The sequence below is a fragment of the Panthera leo genome, chromosome B1 (assembly GCF_018350215.1).
Source record: "Panthera leo isolate Ple1 chromosome B1, P.leo_Ple1_pat1.1, whole genome shotgun sequence".
In the NCBI taxonomy this organism is placed as follows: domain Eukaryota; kingdom Metazoa; phylum Chordata; class Mammalia; order Carnivora; family Felidae; genus Panthera; species Panthera leo.
The window spans coordinates 139,574,347-139,592,357 of record NC_056682.1 but is presented as its reverse complement, the minus strand read 5'-3'; the positions used below and the strand labels follow the sequence as shown (position 1 = coordinate 139,592,357).

The 18,011-nt window shown below is 40.0% G+C and overlaps 1 long non-coding RNA gene across 1 annotated transcript; it reads left to right on the top strand.

Moving 5' to 3' along the window:
• Window positions 1-3,369: 3,369 nt before the first annotated feature.
• LOC122217094 lies at window positions 3,370-8,984 on the top strand. The gene is made up of 3 exons (XR_006201285.1): window positions 3,370-3,484; window positions 7,152-7,271; window positions 8,796-8,984. It is a non-coding gene; the product is annotated as an uncharacterized LOC122217094 (long non-coding RNA).
• The last annotated feature ends 9,027 nt before the right edge of the window (window positions 8,985-18,011 follow it).

Genomic DNA, 18,011 nt, shown 5'->3' with positions numbered 1-18,011 from the left:
ATCCAGGTATGTTGGATGCTTTGACAATAAATGACTATTTTCTTCAAAGCAATTATTTGGAAAGTGTTTTTAAATACTTGTTTTGTAGCTCAGGGCTACACTTTGAGTAGATACCACCTATTTTCATTGAGTCTCTGAAGACAGGAGATAGCAAAAGAGGGATAATTAATCCCGTCCCACTTATATTTATTCACTCTAAGCCGATACTGAGCCTAAAAGGGAGAAGACAAAGCTTGATTATTGTTGGGAGAATCTTTAGCTGGAAAGTGGTGGTCTTCTTCATATAAGGACAAATCATTTAGACAAAGATGTCTGCCATGAAGCTAGCCTGTCAGTGGGATGTCAGCATTCTTTTCAGCAATAGGGTAATTAGCATCTTCACGAGTGGCCAGAGACAATTTTCAGGCCTTGATCAGAGAAGCGAGATGAAAGGGCCACTTTAATTCTACTAAGTGATGCCTACATGGAGGAGTATCTTGTCCTCTAGAATCCTTCAGCATTCTGTCACTACCTATTAGGAGGCCCAATGGGGGAGTTTCTTTAGAAACCAAGGTGACATGACCATGGTAGTCTATGTATTGCGGTGCTCAGCTTTCCCTCTAAACGCTTGAGCAGCTGCACTGCACAGCCTTTGTGGGGTGGTAGTGGGGGGGTGGGGGGAGAGAACCAGTCCTGGAGAATTACCATACAGAGGAATCTGAGAATTCTCCTCTTTCTGCTCTTCTTCTTATGAAAAGTCTCTCTGTACCCTTCATATATGGACAATTCTTAGTTAAGTTCTTCAGCAACCATTAGGTGCAAAACCAAATAAATGATGAACCTTAGTTCTTACGGTAGCATGCATTTAATCCATTAATCCACAAACACTCCACAAACACTCCCCTAACAAATACTACACTGGTTTATCTATCACAGGAGGTATTCTTTCCTATTTTTTCTTTCTTCACATCTTGCCAGCCCTCCCCTATGTCAGAAGGACATCTGTGAAAAAGTCTGAAGAGGGAAAATCGCATATTGTCTGAAGGCATTCAATGGTTCCCTCTCTAAAAAGATTTTAAAGGGGGCGCCTGGGTGGCGCAGTCGGTTAAGCGTCCGACTTCAGCCAGGTCACGATCTCTCGGTCTGTGAGTTCGAGCCCCGCGTCAGGCTCTGGGCTGATGGCTCGGAGCCTGGAGCCTGTTTCCGATTCTGTGTCTCCCTCTCTCTCTGCCCCTCCCCCGTTCATGCTCTGTCTCTCTCTGTCCCAAAAAAAATAAATAAAAAAAAATGTTGAAAAAAAAAAATTAAAAAGATTTTAAAGCCTTCATTATCTTAAGGTGACCACAGAACAAGTTATGATTACGGCAGGGATCAAGTAAAGACCAGGGGTAGGGCAAAGAATTGTATCCACAGTGTGAACCCTGTTTGGCAGAAAAGTAGGTTGACTTTCTTATCATCTAAGTACTGTTCTGTGCCACATTACTCAGAGGCCTGTTCTCAGTTTTCACAGGCAACAGTTGGACGATGTGAAACACTAATCCCCAGTAAAGTGGAATGAGAACATACCAAAATTTCAGTTCTAACTGTTATTCGTGACTAACATGACTCTGCATCATTACTGGCATCCTTTGATTTAGCTGCATCTTGGTTTTCTCATCTACACAATGAGTGAGGCAAGTTAAACTACTTCTAGCAATGGGGAATTATTTTTGCTAATGGGCTAATCAGGTCCCAATTAAATCTAAAGGGGAATGTGTAGAGAAAAGACCAAGAATCGTCATGAAGCAGATTCAATGGCAAGAAGTGAGAAAGGTATTTGGAGACAAATGAAACATGGGCCTCAGGAGATCCTTAAATCACAATGCTTGAGAGGGTAACTAAATTGTCCATACCTGAGATGCTAGTGGATCTTTCGAGCAAAAGTATCTTTAAAACCAGCCCACCAACAAACAACACAGGTTGCTTGGGGCCTCACTTTCCAAAACAAACAACCCCCCCCCAAAACTTAAATGCCCCTATGTTTCTGTTCCAGTCGTCCAGAATCTCCTCTTCAACAGCTGGCTTTGTTACCTATTGGGGATTCAGAGATGAACTTAGGTCTAGAAAAAGGTAAGTAGATGCTGCTTTTTGTAAAGTCTGGAAACATGTAGTTTGAAGGATATGTGTAGATTTCCCTTGTGTTTTCTTCTGTATGATCGTTAATTTAGTCACACTATCAGGAATAATGCTCAATCTTGGCTGAGCTACGGCCCATGCATTGCAGGTAGCTGTGTTCACAGCAGACACTTGAGGGCTCCTGTGCTGATCAATTTGCCCATGAGATCTTTTTGGCGGGAATTATTAGGGGAAGGGTGCTCAGAGCTAGTCTGCCTTCAGCCAAGGCAAACTGAGAAATGTTTCATTTTAATGCTGCATTTTCAAGCTTTCTGATGTATCTTAACTCTCTCCACGTCTGAACTTTCTCAGATGAGACTTTCTAAGATTCCATAGCCCCACCCATCTGCCCAGCTTGCCGAGGTCATTGAGGCCAGGGGCATAGATGTCTGCTCACAGCTGCAAAGGTAACAAGGTCACAAGGTCATGCAGGCTTGCAGCTGTATTGGTCAGCTGAAGTTCAGGCAGGTGGCCTGAGCTCACAGCCCTGAGACCGAAGGTTCTAAACACTGGGGAAAGGGAAATCAACCGGTTGCTGCTCCAGGATCTGCTCTGCCCCAGTCGGGGGCAGAATACCGGGTGCCTAGGGCCTTCGATCTCCAAGCGTGCTCTCTGAGCAGATTCCGAATCCCTCTCCTCTTTTGGCTTTTGTCAGTGGGGTAGGCTAAGGGCGGGGAGAGGTGGGGGGGACGCCTGTATTTCCCAGGATCTGCTTGCAGGGTATGGTTTACGCCCATAGGCTGGGCAACTGAAGGGCCCCAGAAGACACGCAGATCCTGCACCTGTTCCAAGGCGTTTCAGAGGGGAGACCGAAACCCGACCCGCCCGAGAAAAGTTCCCAAGGTCTCGGGCCCACTTCTAGGTTATTCGGCTCTTGGAGGCCCAGAGTCTCGAGTTTTGCAGTGGCCGCCAATCGCGCCAGTTCCAAGCACCCGTCTGCCGCCGCAGTTCCGCGCCGCGGTGGACGGGGTGGGGGTGAGGGACAGGTGTTCTAGCCCTAGTTCTGCATTTCCCACCTCGCACCCCCAATCTCTGAACTGCGATGCACCGCTTGCTCTCCGTCCTCTATTAAGTTTTCCCTCCCCGCAGCTTCTCCCTTAGGCGCGGTGACCAGTAACCGGCCAGGAAGTACTCCCCCGCCCATCCCGATTCCGAGGACCCAAGCCCTAGAGCGGCCTAGCCGGGTGGATCCGGAGCTTCCTACCTCTCGCTCTCTTTCCACCCACTATCCGTGCACTCCCCTTTGACAGCCAAGACCTTGCGGAGAGCCAGAGACCGGTCCCCTGGGGCAGACCACTGCCGACTCACGGAGCTTGGGGCCAACCCTCGAGCAAGGATCCGGCCCCGGGAGGTGGGGGACGGGGGCGGGGGGCGGGGGGTTAGATTTAGATTTTCTTTCTTTTTTCTCCTTGCCCAGTCCCGTGTTCTGAAATCATTACTGGCTCCTACCGTGGTGTCTTCTGTCTCCCCTTACCTCAATCCCTCCTCACCTCCATGTCTCAAGCATTTCTGAAGATTTGAGACATTCCTGGAGTTTTTCATAGAAGCCTGCCCTTGCTGATTCTCAGCCATCCAGGCAACCGACTTTTCTGGGAGCTGCACCAGCCCAATAGGAGACTTTACTGTCAATTTACTGGGTATTGAGGACTCCCCCACACCTGATCTGGGGATTCAAAGAGATAGACACGTGCCAGTTCCCCCCAGACACACACACACACACACACACACACACACACACACACACACACACACTTCTACAACAAGTTCTTCCTAGGAGAAGAAGCAGTTTGCCTGGCTTTTGAATTGATATGCTTTTGGCCTTGCTTGGAAATGTCATTGTCTTCCCTTGAAGGTGCAAAAACACCTCCGCCAGGTGTAATAATTTTAGCCTGCTCAGAAGTTTTATGAACTGGAAATGGAATGAGAAGCTGGGCCACCTCCTTTTTCTCTTCCACATGCATTTTGGTTGAGAGGTCGTCCATGAGGCCTAGAATGTTGAGGCTGGAAGCCATCTCTTAGACTAGTGGGCTTGAATGCCCCTGACTTTGTAATCTGGTGGGGCAGGGAGAACAGACATTTTGACTCTCTACTTCACAGATCCCATCCCTAAGAGAACTTTAGTTTTTCTTACTTTAAATTAGAACTTAAAACTTTTCAGGAGTGCCTGGGTGGCTCAGTTGGTTAAGCGTCCAACTTCGGTTCAGGTCATGATCTCACGGTTCATGAGTTCAAGTCCCGAGTCGGGCTCTGTGCTGACAGCTCAGAGCCTAGAATCTGCTTCGGATTCTGTGTCTCCCTCTCTTTCTGCCCCTCCTTTGCTCACTTTCTCTCTCTCAAAAATAAATAAACATTAACAAATCAAAAAAAAAAAAAAAGAACTTAAAACTTTTCAGAAACACATCTATTCTCCAGTGGTGGTAGATGAGGAAACTGAAGAAAAAGTTCTATAAAGAAATTCTTTTTTTTTAAATCTGTAGGATTAGAGGTCTGGTAAAGTGTCCTATGTAAATAGCTAACCTGGTTATACTCACTATTATTTACTTATCCCTTTTCAAGCTATGTGTGTATGTGTGTGTGTACTGAAATATATATGTATGCATGTTTTTACACGTGGCATATATATATATTATATACACACATATATACTTATATATACCAGTGTATATATCCAATTTAGTACACACGTACACAGGCACACAACAGGAAGGCATTGTTTTCAGTACTTTTCATTTGTCGATTTGGATTAATTCTCACAACCTACCCAAGAAGAAGCCTGCTAAGGGCTCCACTCCTTCGTGTTTTAGGATTGTGTGGTGAGTATGGCTGTCATCTTGGAACAAAAAGGTGAATCTAATAATACATGGTAATGGAAAGAATAATGACTTCTAAGTCAGACGGCCTGCTCCAAAATTTGTGGCCTTTCCATGCATGCGTCTCAGTTTATTTTACTTGAACTTGTGAATAATACCACCTCTGGTCTTATCACACAACTGTGTCTTGAATAGCAAACCAAATCATTCACGTAGAAGCTTTTCACTTATTATACATGACTGTCTTCCCTGTTGGTGAAAGAGATATGCTTTTAGCCTTAACTTACTTACCTTAGGTGGTTAGGATGCTTTATTACCTCTATAAGAAATCTTTTGTGATTTTAATTTCCTTTAGTGATCTTTGCTCGTTTTTAAGCAGAAGTGGGAATAACAGCTGGTCTGATTTTGAGTTTTGATCTGGCAGGGACCCCTGACTCCAGCTCAAGTTTCCTAGTGTTTTTAAATGGATCTTAAGCGACAGTGCATTATTTCATTATACATTTCCTGGCTTTTAAAGAGATTTGAAGGATACATACAATATCCTTTTCTTTTTCCCAAATTCTTCAGGAAATAAACTCTTCAGAGAAATATTAAGATTTTGTGTGTGTGTGTGTGTGTGTGTGTGTGTGTGTGTGTGAACCAAGAAAAGGAATTACATTTGGAAGAAAAAGCCATGGGACAAACATAACTATCAGTTCTTTATCCCTTCACTTGTCTGCAGATGTCCAGCTACCAATTCCACATTCTTCTCATCCTTCTCCCCGCCTCTGGAGAAAAGCAGAAGTGTGGGTTTCAGGGGAGGAATCCAGAAAACGGTCTCACCCTTGACCAGGATCCCAGAGCACATCTGCTCTGGGGGTTGAAATCTGGAGAAATGTAGCATGATTACACTCTTGTCTGGGGATTCATCTCTGGATGGGTGTGCCAAGGTTACACCATCCCTTGTAGAACTCAGAGTAGCTTTTTCTGTGTTTAGTTACTTTTTTGTGAAGTGTGAAACTTTTTAAAAAAAAAAAAGCTTTTGATGACTTCTTTTCTCCCAGACAAACAAATGAATTAAGATCTGTTTTCCCCTCTGGCAAGATTTCACTGGGTCTTTGAGAAAGACAAACATAGCCTAACAGCGACACCCAGCCCAGAAATTAATGCAAATCATTCAGTTAAAAACTCTTAGTATCCCTAAGCTTCTGTAGGCTCAGGGGTTCAGTGTGGGAGCCAAATGAGGATGGAGGAAAGAAAATAAAGGGACTATTATTGCAGAGTCACTCTTAGAAAGAGGGGTAAATTAGAAGTTCCCATTAAAATGCTGCTGGAGAGAGTACAGGTAAAACTATTTACTTTAGCAGAGTTGGTAGAGGTAAATAGTGACTGCCATGAAGCTTATCCTCATAGACAAGTAATCTGCTCTCTGAGTTCCAGCTCAGAACTTCCTTCTTCTGCTGCCTCTGCCTTTAGGCTTTATTAGTTCCCCCTTAGTCCTTTCCCCTCCAGCAAAGGGGCGGCATACCAAATTCCCACTGGTATGAATAAATAGCAAAGAAAAAAACGTTTGAATTTACGTGAAGGTATTTTTCCCTCCATTAGTTTACTTTGAGCTTCATTTCTAATTTTGGAACTGTCTAAAGAAGGACGAGGCGTTGTTATGCAGCAGAACTTCTCTTCCTGGGGTGATAATGCTTAAAACGACTTCCAAATCAGAAGTTTTTTTTTATTTTGAGGCTGCACTTGAAAGTATTTATTAAGCTTCCAAACATGCCTAAACATAAAACCAGAGAGATATTTAGAAAACTTACCTCTCAAAAATTGAATTCCATGCATAGTAAAGATAATAGCATAGTAAAACAAGTTTCATCAAGTTACATGATTGCCAGCAGCTCACATCTGAATTTCTTAAATCCTTTAAATATTCAAAATACATTTATTTTTATATTAGGCCAATTTTTTTTTTAAGTAAGGTCCACACCCAACATAGGGCCCGAACTCACAACTCCAAGATGTAGAGTCATGTACTCTGCCGACTGAGCCAGCCAGGTGACCCAGTATTAAGCCAATTTTATGACAGTTCAGAAAGAAGGACTTGGGATTTCAGATACCACAGATTTCTCTCTTCTCTGGGTTGGTGGCTTTCCCTTGAACACATTTCAGGAGAAAGAATTTAAAGCTTAATATGTACAGTTTCTGAGTCGCTGTCACAACTCTTTACAACAGCCTGCTCAGGGATCCAAGAGCATGGTCAACTGGCAAGACAGATAAAGATACTGAAGAGAGAGGACCTCTGATAATGACTTCACAATTTCCTTGGCCCTAAGGAAACAACTCCAAAAGAAGGTAATTTCTCCAAAACTCCCATTCTCAGAAATTTTCATTGGAAATGATAGATATTAAGAGCTCACACAGTAGTGATAATAGAAAATTAATATTTCCCAGAAAAGCAATAATGTCTATGGGACATTATAGAGGAATATATTCCTTGGGTAAGAGGTCTCTGTAAATCATCTACTAACTGTTAAAAATGCAGATTCCCAGATGCACTTCCAGAAATTGGATAGATCTCATTAGGGGCCCAGAATCTTGTGTTTTAAGTAATCATCCTAGGTGATTCTAGAGCAGTGGTTCTTTTTTTTTTTTTTTTTTTTTTTTTTAAGATTTTTCTAGGGGCGCCTGGGTGGCTCAGTCGGTTAAGCAGCCGACTTCGGCTCAGGTCATGATTTCGTGGTCCGTGAGTTTGAGCCCCGCGTCGGGCTCTGTGCTGACAGCTCAGAGCCTGGAGCCTGTTTCAGATTCTGTGTCTCCCTCTCTCTGACCCTCCCCCGTTCATGCTCTGTCTCTCTCCATCTCAAAAATAAATAAACGTTAAAAAAAAAAGATTTTTCTAAATGTTTATTTACTTTGGAAAGAGAGAGAGTGTGGGGAAGGAGCAGAGAGAGGGGGACAGAGGATCTGAAGGAGAAGGCTGTGTGCTAATAGCAGTGAGCCCAAAGTGGGGCCTGAACTCACAAATTGTGAGATCATGACCTGAGCAGAAGTCAGACACTCAGTTGACTGAGCCACCCAGACACCCCCAGAACAGGTGGTTCTTGATCCACACTTTGAGAAACACTGCAAAGGGTTTAAGCTATAATTAGCCCTATGGAAACAAATTAAAATATATGAGTACCTCAGGCTAGAACCTTGCTATGTTTCTGAAATACTGAGCCTAAATTGAATTACAGTGTTATAAATATACAGTAAAAATAAATAAATAAATAAATAATAATAAAAAATATATATATACAGTAAAAGTTTTTTTTTTTTTTTTTCAATCTTCAGTGATGCTTTTTGTTTCAGATCAATTTTTAATTCCTGGTGATTGATAACATGTCAACATTTTGTTCTTTCTTTCCCATTCAGACCTGGGTCATTAGTATAAACAACAACAAAAAAATGCATAAATTCATAAGAAAGCCTCTGTTTAAGAAAACTTTTAAGCTCAATCTTTATGGACTATTTTATTTTATTTTATTTTATTTTATTTTTATTTATTTTTTGAGAGAGAGAGGGTGCAAATGAGTGAGGACCACAGAGAGAGAGAATCCCAGTAGTGGCAGAGAGAGAGAAGCAGGTCTCACCCAAAGAGGGACTCCTGCTCACCAGAAGCAGGGCTCAAGCTCACCTGATGTGGGACTCGAACTCACGAACCATGAGATCATGACCTGAGCCAAAGTCAGATGCTTACAACTGAGCCACCCAGGTGCCCCTATGGAAAGATTTTTAAATGTTCATGGATCATCACCCCTTGAGGGGTTTGCTTTTTATTTGGGGGGTTTTCAATAATTCGGGGTTTTCTAAAATTGTGTTACAACTTATTTGTAGATGTCCGTTCATGGCCTTCACCCATCAGGCTCTGACACTAAACTCCTAAGGACTCTCTCTACCCATGGATTTTGAATGGATAATAGCAACAGAATTGACAATCTCTTAAGCTAACAGTTTGCTCCCTGTTCCAACTCCCCAATCAACCACTGCTGCTTCTCTGACAGCCCATGCCTGCACAGAGACTGCTATTTTCTGATGGTGAGTGAGTCTAAGCCACCAGCCACCAGCTCGGGCTACAGAAGCTACTGGTGCCCCGGAAACAGACCCCTCCTCTGCTGGCTTCATCTCACTGAGTTTGCTAACTTGTACTACCATCTCCATTAGGGACTCGGATCTAAATCCGAGGGGGTGGGACCAGAAGAGCCTAGTAACACCAGATGTAGTGCAGCATCCACAGTAACCCATCAGCTCTGATGTTGCCTGTTATCCCTGACCAGGTTATGGGCTCCTGAAATGATTTTTAAAATGTAAACGTAGCTATAAGAATCTTGTCCTAGCCTACTGGGCTTCTAGATTTGTCAGGATATGCCTAAATTGAAAGATAGGTATAACCTGAAACTGAGCCAGAGCTACAAGATGATTTTAGGTCCCTACAGTTCTTCATTAGCACAGAGAATCCTGCTAAAATAATTCGATTAAATTGCAGGAGATGGAACGTCTAATCTGCTTCTGGCTCTGCCATTCCCCAGCTGTGTGACCTTGCATGAACTAACTTCTGCAAGCTCCGGTCTTCTCACCTGTAAAATGAGAGTTAGATCAGAGCTTCTCAGACGTTTGGGTTATAATAATTACTAGGGCACTTGATAAATGGATTTGGCTCCATTTCTGGAGATTCAGAATGAAGGCAACAGTGGCCTACGTATAAGAATTTGCATTTTAATAAACTCTCTGGGTGATTCACTGTCCACATTTGGGAAATATCTGTCTAAACCAGTGGTTCTCCACTCTAGTCTTCTGTTAGAAATACAAGGAAAGTTTTAAAAAATACTCTTGACTGGTCCCACTCCAAATCAGTTTATCAGAATATCTGATGGGGTACCAGGTGCATCTGTGCTTTAAAAGTTCTTTTGTGCAGCAGGGGTTGAGAATCAGTGGATTAGATAAACTTTAAGGTATTTCCTTAGGTCTAGAACTCTGACTTTTAATCTGGGATTCTTGGTTCTATACCACAATACCTCTGTTTAGAAATATGGACTGATATTCATATTCATATTCATACTCCTCAAATTCATATGTGAAAGTCCTAGGCCCCTAGTACCTCAGAATGTGACTGTATTTGGAGATGAGGACTTTAGAGGAGTAATTAAGGTAAAAGAGGGCCATAAGGATGGACCATAATCCAGTATAACTGCTGTCCTTAGAAGAGGAGATTAGGACATAGACAAGACAGGAACAACCATGTAAGGATACAAGGAGAAGGCTGCAATCTGCTCCAAAAAGAGAAGCCTCAAAAGAAGCCAACGCTGTCAGCGTCTTGACCTTGGACTTTTATGCTTCTGGAATTGTAAGAGAATAAATTTCTATTGTTTAAGTCCCCCAGTTTGTGGTGTTGTGCTATGATGGCCCCAGCAACAAATACATTAGTTGAATAGTTTTCAGAAACCCAACTGACTTTAAAGAAAATAGTTTGTCTTATTATTGTTCAGAACCAATTTATCTCTTGCACGGATACAAATAAACTAAAAAGAAAATGATTTAATGAGTATTTTTTTCACAGTCCTGATTAAAGATAAGCTGTGAAATAAGTAACGCAATTTAAAATACTATGACCTAATTTTGAGGATGATGTTTTAAGTTGACAGCACTAAGAAAATTTCCAGGGTTTTTGGCTACTAATCATAAATAGCAAGCCTGATTTTAATTAAACAATAAATTACTACCAAATTTTTAATGTGGTCATGTAAATTTAGTGTAAGTTTTAATTATGAGTATACAGGAAACAGAATTTATTATTTTAATTTTAATTCTGCGTTTTATAAGACAACCCTGTCACCTATCCAATATATCCCTAATTTCTCATGCCTCTTTCTTAATATTTCCTTAGTCTTAATTTTCAATTGGGTCTACTCAAAGAGAAACTACTCAAGTATTTTCAACATACCCTGGAAAAACATATTTAGACTATAAAGAAAAAGATATATTGCCACCTAGTGGAAAATAGGCTGAATCATTTGGTTGTCACTCAGTTTTTAAACCACAAAATGCTTAGTACAAGAAATGTTTAAAAATGTTCTTTGATCTTGAATAACTACACTTTGTTAATTAAATGATGTCTTCCACATTTAGCTTCTATATTATTTTTAACTTTTAAGTTATGTATTCTTTATTTTTATTTAGCAACTACTCATATACAAATGCTACTGTTATATGATGAGTGGTTAAGTTGAGCATAATCTTTCTCAAGGACAATTAGCTAAAATGACAAAGGTATTTACTGGCAAATATAATGAATATTTACTATGCACAGAAGGTTAGAAGTATAGCAAACGACTATATGATTAAACTTGGACGAGCCACAGCTCTGGACCTGTTTCCTTATCGGAGAAAAAATGGTATTGAACTACACAACTGATCAGATATTTTCAATTATAATATGATCAGATCATATACCTATAGTACATGCTTATAGTTATTAAGCTCAGGGTCTTTTTAAGAATTATGTGAGTACCCAACTTAGTTTAGGGAACAGTGTTGGTGAGTTAATAGGTGTGTGTCTTTGGAATAACATTGCAGCACAGAACTAAAAGAAGCTTGTTAATGGAAAGGAAGTTCCCATCTATTTATTTGGTTGCCAGGTTCCCAGGGTTGTTTTTTAACCCTAAGAGTAAGGTGACCTGGCTAATTTTAATTTCTGCAATTACATTCTACCCAGCTAAGTTATCCTTGCAGCTTCTATTTGGTTATAGCATCCTTTATTGTTTCCTGTCCTAAACTTTTAGAAGGTTGCTATTAACTGATTTACTGTTGCTGACCTTTAATAACCATGAAGGATGGCATTAACCACTTGGTAATTCTATAAGTCTTTCTTGCCATAGGCCAGGAAAGGAAAGGAGAGTTTAAGGACACTTCCCTTTTAATAGCCTTTGGTATGTTCCAAGAATGTCACAAGCCTTAAGTAGTTAACCCTACTATGTGTATGCCCTCTGGAAAGGTCGTATTTCAAATGATGTGATTTTGGGAGCTTAATTTACCACATTATTAACTTAAATTCTTGGATACAATCTTGTTCTCTACAGCATAAACACAGAAGTCTTTCCCTTTCAAACAGGAGGGGCTTCATGTGAAAATGTCAATATGTCTATGGGACATAAGGAAGTATGCTAAACTAGCAGGTGTCATGAAATACTATAGGAAGGTAGGTTGTTAGATTCACTCAACTTTTAAATAATTAGATGTGAAAAACTGCATTTATACAAGCACTAATAAAATAGAGGACATAGGAAAGATTGATATCAAACTTCTGTTTGAGACTTTGTCCAGAGATAAGGTACTCAAGAAAGCTAATTATATGATTTCTAGTAAATTCCTTTCTTTCTTCCTTCTTTTATCCCATTGAAGAAGAAGAAGAAGAAGAAGAAGAAGAAGAAGAAGAAGAAGAAGAAAGGGGGTGGGGGAGGGGGGAGAAGAAAAAGAAGGAAGAAGAGAAAGAAAGAAAGAAAGAAAGAAAGAAAGAAAGAAAAGGAAGAGAAAGAAAGAAAGAAAGAGAGGAAGGAAGGAAGGAAGGAAGGAAGGAAGAAAGTAAGAATGAAAGTTAATTTCCCAGAGCACATTTATTTTGAATAAAGTCTGGGAAAGTTGCTTTTAACAACTAGGAGGAACAGAGAAGACTTCTAGTGTCTCATTTTTGCTTCCTAGAAACTCATTGTATGTTCACTTTAGTAATATTTATTCTCAGATTCATTTTGTAGTATTTGTTGCCCATTTATCTATTTAATTCCTTTTTAAACAAGCAACACAGCAGAAAAATAATGTTCTAAGTCTCAAACACCAAGCTGGAAACTACCTGCCTTCTTAGAATGAACAACTGTCTCTACTCTATTGCTTTTTTAATACAAATAGTTTAGTAACCAGATCTACCTAATTTCAGAGGTAAAAAATTCAGTGAATAAAGTGAAACATTCTTTATTCTATCAGATTATATGGCTGCCTCACATCACTTTCATTATCAATGTTGCCAGCTTATTATGTGTCTTGTAATTCCTTAGGTAGGTAGCTTTAGCAATAAAATCTGGAAGAGGATCCTGTATGCCTGAAATAACAGTTGGATGGAAAAGGACAAATTAAAGATCATGACACATGTCATTAAGGAAGCAATTTCAGTAGGTTTGAAAAAAACCCTCTAAGATTGATCTACCACTTAAATTTCAACATAATTTAATATGTCTGTTTTTTTTTTTTTTTACCACATACATTTGTCAACTGATTACTATTATTATTTTCTTAAAGATAGCATTTTCCCAGGATGCCTGGGTGGCTTAGTTGGTTAAGCGTCTGACTTCGGCTCAAGTCATGATCTCACACCTGGTGGGTTTGAGCCCCGCATCAGGCTTTGTGCTGACAGCTCAGAGCCTGGAGCCTGCTTTGGATTCTGTGTCTCCCTCTCTCTCTGTCCCTCCCCTGCTCACGCTCTGTCTCTATCTCTGTCTCTCAAAAATAAATAAACATTAATTTAAAAAAAAAAAAAAGATAGCATTTTCCCTGTATTGTACTGCAACAGTACTAAATAGCATATGTAATGGTGAGATATGCCCTCTCTAGTAATCTAAAATTAAAATATTCCATTTCAGTTAATGAAGGAATCCTAAGTGCAGCCTCATGAAATGATTCTCTATAGGGTAACTTTGTTTTGACTACATTGATTTTTTTTTTCTTTTTATTATCCAAATGCACATTCATCTGATACACATTCCAAGAAAGTAGAGTTAAGAAAGTTAAAGGTTTGGGCACCTGGGGGGCTCAGTCAGTTAAGCTTCCAACACTTGATTTCGGCTCAGGTCATGATCTCACGGTTGGTGAGTTCGAGCCCTGCGTGGAGCTCAGGGGAACCTGCTTGGGATTCTCTGTCTCCCTCTGTCTTTGCCCCTGCCCCATTCATGCTCTCTCTTTCTCTCTCTCAAAAATAAATAAATAAACATAAAGAAAAGAAAGTTAAAGGTTTTGTCACATTAAATGAGAAGAGATTTCTCAAGTCATACATGTTAAATTCTAAGCACTTTCTCTGGCTCATAATTGAAAGAGGTTGCAATATAATGAAATAATTTGGAAATATGGCTGGTATTTAGAATTCAGAGTGCTAAGATGGTAAAATGTCCCAGAAATATAGGCAAAACTGACAATGATTGTTTCAGACAAAATATTGGTCTGTTTAGGTGTAAAATGTCTTATTAACCCTCAATTCTGTTGTACACGTTTATGCATATGTATGATAACAAACTTATTTGTATTCAGCCAAACATCCATTTGGCAAGCAGCGTAGAATATTCTAGTGTTCTAAGAGTTAAATGCCTCAGAGATTCAAAGTCTTCATTTCTTTCTCAAAATCTCAAATCAGGACAATTTTTTTGACCTCTTATTGCTGCACTCTAAAAAGTATATTAATTGACAGGCTACATCAGGTACCTGAATGCCTTCCATACCTACCTTAGAGATAGAGCCTTCATTTGGGGTTCATATCTGATATCTTTACTATCTCTGTGTGCTTCAGTGGATGTATTTGGTTTCTAGGTGGCTTGAGAAAAGTCACAAGTCTTCATTTTAGTTTGTTTTGTTATTGATTTTTTTTTTTTTTTTTTTTTTTTTTTAGATCACAGATGGAACGAAACTGAAGTCAGGGTCTAGAATTATTGGCTAGGCAGCTAATAAAAATGATCATTCAGACATTGAGATTACTGGTGACTTAAGGAATGACCACCCCCCTTCCTTGCTTTTCCGGGCTATGTTGGGATGAACAGCAAAAACAAGGAGTCGTGGGGTCAGAAAGGCCTTGGCCTTACCACTCAGTAGTGTTCTGTTGCGATGTGTCCTGTTGGCAAGCCAACTTACTTTTCTGAACTCGTTTTCTCCCCTGTAAGCTAGAATATTGACAACCATACGGGGTTGTTATCAAGATTGCAGATAAAAGCATGGAGGTCTACATAGTAGGCACTACATACATGAAAATTGTTATTTTCGTAATTCCCCTTTATAGGCCTTTCTGAATTTTCCATTTTCTTGTGGTTTCTCAACTTTACGGCTGTCAACTCTTTTCTGCCTTTTGTGAATAAAGGGAGGCATCTACTTTCTTTCTGTAAGAAGAGGATGTTGTTGGGAAACTATGAAAGGAGATATCCTGGGATATAAACTGTTTCATTTCCTGAGAACTGCAGGTGAGAAACTAAGACAAAAGAAGTCAGAGTCTGAACCATGGGCTCCTCCACTTGTCAGCATAGATTCCCTATCTCCCCTAAATATCTTGGGGAAAAATCCACTCCCCAGACTCCTTTGGAAGCTCACCACTCGAGGGAGCTCCCTTCCCTGGTGGTCTGGTGGAGCCCAGGAATGCTGGCCTGTAGGGCACAGCACCAGACCTGTTTGCTCACTCATGCTCAGAGCGAGCAGTGTGGGAGGTCTTGATAAGCTGGCTACTTAAGGACGTAAAATACATTCTGAGCATTTGTACACACTGGTGAGACAAATTACCAAGTGGTCGCTACAAAGTCTGTATTCAAAAATAATGAAAGCATGGATTTTATTAACATATTATCATTTTGGAGCACTAAAAATGATTCTATAGAGGACATTTTCAAGTATTTATGTTTGACTTTGGAAAAGAATTATCCTATCTCTTTAAATAGCCTTTCAAGTCTCCTTATTTCTTTTTTTTAAATTTTTTTTTCCAACGTTTTTTATTTATTTTTGGGACAGAGAGAGACAGAGCATGAACGGGGGAGGGGCAGAGAGAGAGGGAGACACAGAATCGGAAACAGGCTCCAGGCTCCGAGCCATCAGCCCAGCGCCTGACGCGGGGCTCAGAGCCTGACGCGGGGCTCAGAGCCTGACGCGGGGCTCAGAGCCTGACGCGGGGCTCAGAGCCTGACGCGGGGCTCAGAGCCTGACGCGGGGCTCGAACTCACGGACCGTGAGATCGTGACCTGGCTGAAGTCGGACGCTTAACCGACTGCGCCACCCAGGCGCCCCAAGTCTCCTTATTTCTAAATTACCTAGGTGCCAGAAGAATTTGAACCAGTAAGGATAGAAAACTCAAGGTTCTGTAGTTTCCATTCTAAGAGAGTTGAGGAAAGAGAAAGAACAAAACACGGGATCAGAGGGTAAAATTCAATCCTTGTTTAATTTAGTTTCAGCCCGAATTAAATTGGAAGTTGTATATGAAAAGTAAATGAAAGTAATACTAAGCTTAGACACTTCATTCCATTTAATATTTCTTTGAATGGGTGTGGGGTTGAACTAGCAGAGGTTTTCAACAGTTACAGAAATCTCAGTAGTCCTATAAAATTATATTAGTTGAGGAAGACCTATCAAGTTCTCCTTCTAAAAATCTCCTAATCTCAAGGTGATTACTGATTTGACAATTTTCTTGGGTTTAGAAAAAGTAAAAGGATTTATTCAGGGAATTTTCTATGCTCTTTGGAACTTGCACAGAATTTCTATGTTTACTTGGAAACATGGTTTCTGAGTACACTTTCTTTTTACTCAATGAGTTTCATCTTACTTATTTTGCTGTCTAAAAAATGATTCTTTCTCCTTCTTTTTTAAAGAACTATTTTATTGTGCTTTTCAAAGAGAAATCTCATCTTTAATGTGGTGAGGATCTCTTCTACTTTTACTATTTCATCACAGTACTATAAATCACTATTTCGTTTCCAATCTGTGCTTTTTAACAAATTTCTTTCGAGATCTTGAAGTTGGAAAACAAGGGGTGCTGGTTTATGGCACTTATTCAGCAGAGGATCTGGGCTCCTGGAGAGGATTAGCCTTATTTTAGAATGTTAGAAACCAGCATATGCTGTGGGGTCAGTCTTGCAGAGGTGTGCCATTGACCAGCAATGTGGGAGGTAAAAGAAATGAAATATCAGGCCCACAAATGCATGGGCTAATGAGATCTCACCAATCACGTGTCCTGAATCTAAACTGTCCTAATCATACTGAAGATGCTTTTTTGGCCCATAAGTGCTATTCCACATGTGAAAAGCACTTTTTAAACTTTATGTTATTTTTAAATATATAACATATCAGGGGAATTCGTGAACTTCTTTTGTAATAATGCTTTTAAAACTTTGGAAGCAATCACAATAAATACAATGTTGCAGTGTTTTTAAATACACCATCCAGATTCCATGTCCTCAGCAACTTACATTCATAATAAAAACTTTTAGTTTTTTTTTCAAAATAAAAAAAAGCCAGCTTTATATAGAAAGCTAGTCCACTAGAGGTCACTTTTCAACTTATTTCCCTTAAAAACAGAAAAATTTAGCTTTGATTCCCGTCATTGAATCTTTTTTTCATGTCTCTGTTTCCATTGTTGGAAATTTCGTTTCTTCCCAGAAAAAATTTCTGCTCTTCCTCAAATTTGTTTTTTTCAGAAATCTTTCTGACACTGGGGTCATATATTCTTATATATCAAATATATTTTCTACTGTGACTTTTTAAATGATTTTCTTGGATACCTAATTGAATCTATATTATTATTTTTTCAATGTCACTATTTGAATGCTAGCAACATGTGTCTATTTCCCAAGCTTTTTTAAAAAAACTTTTTAAATGTTTATTTATTTTTGAGAGACAGAAAGAGAGAGAGAGAGAGCAAGAAGGGGAGGGGCAGAGAGAGAGAGGGAGACACAGAATCTGAACCAGGCTCTAGGCTCTGAGCTGTCAGCAAAGAGCCCTATGTGGGGCTCAAACCCACAATGCTGTGTTAGAATGAAAGAATTGGAGATGTCCAGGCTTCTTAAGACTTAGAAGCAGCCATTCAATTTCTGCTCCTTGCCACAAACCCTAGTGCTGAAGAAAAATATCCAATACCAACACCTGTTGACGAATCTCTGAGTTTCATCTTTCTTGATTTAATTTCTCTTGTAATCCATGAGAGGTATGTTTTGAACTACTTTTTAAAAAGCAATGACTTTACAATGTGATATTTGATATACTTTATCTTTTATTCCTTATGCTTAAGGGTTTGAATAGCATAAACATGTTCACAGGCTGCTATTACATTGT